The following is a 4,538-nucleotide window of genomic DNA, read 5'->3' as shown; positions in this document are numbered from 1 at the left end:
AGACTGCATTTTTTTAAGATGTCATTTGCTCTATAGAGTCAATGCCCTCTCAGTCAAAATCCTAGTACACTTTTCTTGTAGAAACTGACAAACGGATCCTAAAATGTATATAGAAATGCAGAGGACCTAGAATATCAAATTGACTTTGAAAACAGCAAAGTTGACAGATTTATACTACCTAATTTTAAGGCTTATAAAGTTACTTTAATCAACACAGTATAGACTAGTATAAAGACAATCAATGGAATAGAATAGATGATCCAGAATTAGACCTATACATTTATGGAGAATTTGTTTGTCAATGGATGGCAAAACCAATACAGAATTGTAAAGTAAAAAAAAAAAAGTATAAAAGCAATTCTGTGGAGGAAGAATAGATTTTCAAAAGTGATGCTGGAACAATTGACTATAGATCTGAAAAAGAGAGACGAGGGCAAGAAGGAAAGGAGGAAGGAGAAAAAAAGAAAAAAGAATTTTTATCCATACTTCTCACCATATTCATAAATTAATCAGAATGGGTCATAGTTCAACAAGAGTACCAAGACAATTCAAGAAGGAAAGAGGCCTTAGAAAAATGATGCTGAAACAACTAGATATCCACATGTAAAAGAATGAAGCTGGTTTCCTTTCCCATGCCATACTCAAAAATTAACTCAAAATGGATAATAGATTTAACTGTAAGGATGAAAACTATAAGGCTCTTGGAAGAAAACATAGGCGTAGATCTCTGTGACCTTAATTTAGGCATTGGCTTCTTAGATACTCCAACAAAAACATAAGTGACCGAAAAAAGAGACAGATTGAACTTCATCAAAATTAAAGACTTCTGTGTTTCAAACCATACCCCTAACAAAGTAAAAAGACAGCCCATAGGATAGAACAATATATGTATAAATTATACATCTGATACGGGACTTGGGTCCAGAATATGTAAAGAACTCCTGTATGTCAGCAATAAAATAACAACCCAATTTAAAAATAGGTAAAGGGCTGTTCACCTTAAATTACCACCTCATTGTTAGTTGGCTATAGGCCAATACAAAATAAAGTTTAAAGTTTGGAAAAAAAAAAACAGGTGAAGGACTTGAATAAATATTTCTCTAAAGAAGATTAACAATGACCAATAACCCCAAGAAAATTTGCTCAACATCATTAGTCATTAGGGAAACACAGTCAAAACCATAATGAGAGATGACTTCACACCCACTAGGATGACAATACTGGCCATATATATATATATATATATATGACAAATGATAACAAGTGTTCGCAAGGTTGTGGAGAGTTTATACTTTGCTGATGGAAATGTAAAATGGTGCAGCCGCTTTGGAAAACATTTGACAGTTCTCAAAGTATTAAACATGGGGTTACCATACATGACTCAGCAACTCCACTCCTAGGTATGTACCTAAGAGAAATGAAGACATACATCCACACAAAAATTTGTACAGAGATGTTCATAGCAGCATTATTCATAATAACAAAAAAGTAGAAAAAAGAAAACAAAAAAACAAACATCCATCAGTTGATGAATGGATACATGAAAGGTGGAGTAGCTATTCAATGGAACATTAGTCATGTTTTATTCTATTGTTTGAATTCATGTCTTATTTGACAAATGTTTTATTCAACAATTAAAAGAATAAAGTATTGATACATAAGATGAATGAACCTCAAGGACATTGTCAAATGAAAGAAGCCAGTCACAAAAGGCCAAGTATTGTATAATTTAATTTACATGAAATTGCAGAGGAGGCAACTCTATAGAGACAGAAAGTACATTAGCGGTTGCCTATGGCTTAGACATGGCTTCCCTGTTGGCTCAGTGGTAAAGAATCCTCCTGCAATTCAGGAAACTGCCTACAATGCAAGAGATATGCTTTGATCCCTGGATCAGGAAGATCGTCTGGAGAAGGAAATGGTAACCCACTCCAGTATCCCTGCTGGAAAAATCCCATGGACAGAGGAGCCTGGGACATGACTTAATATTGGACTTGACTTAGTGACTAAACCACCACCACTAGGGTTTAGGGAAGGGAGTGTGGGGTAGAGGAGGTTGGGGAGTAACTGTTGGGGTGATTTCTTTGGAGCATGTTGAAAATGTTCTAAAATTAGATTGTGGTGATGGCTGCACAACTGTGAATATACAAAATAATTATACTCTTGAGATGAATGAATGGTATGGTATCCAAATTATACTTTGGTAAAGTTGTTTTTTAATGGATTATGTTATTCAGCTTTAAAAAGAAAGGAATTTTTGACATATGCCATATGAACAAAGTTCTCAAGAAATGAGAACTTCCAGATGTTCAAGCTGGATTTAGAAAAGGCAGAGGAACCAGGGATCAAATTGCCAACATCTGTTGGATCATTGAAAAAGCAAGAGAGTTCCAGAAAAACATCTACTTCTGTTTTATTGACTACACAAAAGCCTTTGACTATGTGGATCACAACAAACTGTGGAAAATTCTGAAAGAGATGGGAATACCAGGCCACCTTACCTGCCTCCTAAAAAATCTGTATGCAGGTCAAGAAGCAACAGTTAGAACTGGACATGGAACAACAGACTGGTTCCAAATTGGGAAAGGAGTACATCAAGGCTATATATTGTCACTCTGCTTATTTAACTTCTATGCTAAGTACATCATGTGAAATGCTGGGTTTGATGAAGCACAGGCTGGAATCAAGATTGCTGGGAGAAATGTCAATAACCTCGGATATGCAGATGACACCACTCTTATGGCAGAAGTGAAGAAGAACTAAAGAGACTCTTGATGAAAGTGAAAGAAGAGAGTGAAAAAGTTGGCTTAAAGCTCAACATTCAGAAAACTAAGATCATAGTATCTGGTCCCATCACTTTATGGCAAATAGATGGGGAAACAATGGAAGCTGTGATAGACTTTACTTTCTTGAGCTCCAAACTCACTGCAGATGGTGACTGCAGCCATGAAATTAAAAGACGCTTGCTCCTTGGAAGAAAAGTTATAGCCAACCTAGACAGCATATTGAAAAGCAGAGACATTACTTTGCCAACAAAGGTCTGTGTAGTCAAAGCTATGGTTTTCCCAGTGGTCATGTATGGATGTGACAGTTGGACCATAAAGAAAAATGAGCACCAAAGAATTAATGCTTTTGAAATATGGTGTTGGAGAAGACTCTTGAGAGTCCCTTGGACAGCAAGGAGATCCAACCAGTCCATCCTAAAGGAAATCAGTCCTGAATATTCATTGGAATGACCGATGCTGAAGCTGAAACTTCAATACTTTCGCTTCTTGATGTGAAGAACTGACTCATTGGAAAAGACCCTGGGAAAGATTGAGGGCAGGAAGAGAAGGGGATGACAGAGGATGAGATGGTTGGATGGCATCACCGACTCCATGGACATGAGTTTGAGTAAACCCCGGGAGTTGGTGATGGACAGGGAGGCCTGGTGTGCTGCAGTCCCTGGGGTTGCAAAGAGTTGGACATGACTGAGTGACTAAACTGAACTGAACTTATATGGATAAAACTTGAGGGCACTGTGTTAAGTAAATGGATAATAGATTAAACAGTAAGGATTCAAACTATGAAACTCTTAGAAGAAAACATAGAAGTAGATCTTTGTGACCTTAGGTTAGGCAGTGGTTTCTTAGATACAACAAAAGCACAAGTGACCAAAAAAGAGAGAGAGAGAGATAAATGGAAGTTCATCAAAATTAAAAACTTCTCTCCTTAGAAAAGGACATATCCTATATAATTTCACTCGTATGAGGTATTCAGTTCAGTTCAGTCGCTCAGTCATGTCCGACTCTTTGCGACCCCATGAGTCGCAGCACACCAGGCCTCCTTGTTCATCACCAACCCCTGGAGTTCCCTCAGACTCACGTCCATCGAGTCAGTGATGCCATCCAGCCATCTCATCCTCTGTCGTCCCCTTCTCCTCCTGCCCCCAATCCGTCCCAGCATCAGAGTCTTTTCCAATGAGTCAACTCTTCACATGAGGTGGCCAAAATACTGGAGTTTCAGCTTTAGCATCATTCCTTCCAAAGAAATTCCAGGGCTGATCTCCTTCAGGATGGACTGGTTGGATTTCCTTGCAGTCCAAGGGACTCTCAAGAGTCTTCTCCAACACCACAGTTCAAAAGCATCAATTCTTCGGTGCCCAGCCTTCTTCACAGTCCAACTTTCACATCCATATATGACCACAGGAAAAACCATAGCCTTGACTAGACGGACCTTAGTCGGCAAAGTAATGTCTCTGCTTTTAAATATGCTACCTAGGTTGGTCATAACTTTTCTTCCAAGGAGTAAGCATCTTTTAATTTGCTGCAGTCACCATCTGCAGTGACTTTGGAGCCCAAAAAATAAAGTCTGACACTGTTTCTACTGTTTCCCCATCTATTTCCCATGAAGTGATGGGACCAGATGCCATGATCTTCATTTTCTGAATGTTAAGCTTTAAGCCAACTTTTTCACTCTCCACTTTCACTTTCATCAAGAGGCTTTTTAGTTCCTCTTCACTTTCTGCCATAAGGGTGGTGTCATCTGCATATCTGAGC

Source organism: Oryx dammah, unplaced genomic scaffold (genome assembly GCF_014754425.2).
Source record: "Oryx dammah isolate SB20612 unplaced genomic scaffold, SCBI_Odam_1.1 HiC_scaffold_27, whole genome shotgun sequence".
NCBI classification, from domain to species: Eukaryota; Metazoa; Chordata; class Mammalia; order Artiodactyla; family Bovidae; genus Oryx; species Oryx dammah.
This window is presented reverse-complemented; position numbering follows the sequence as displayed.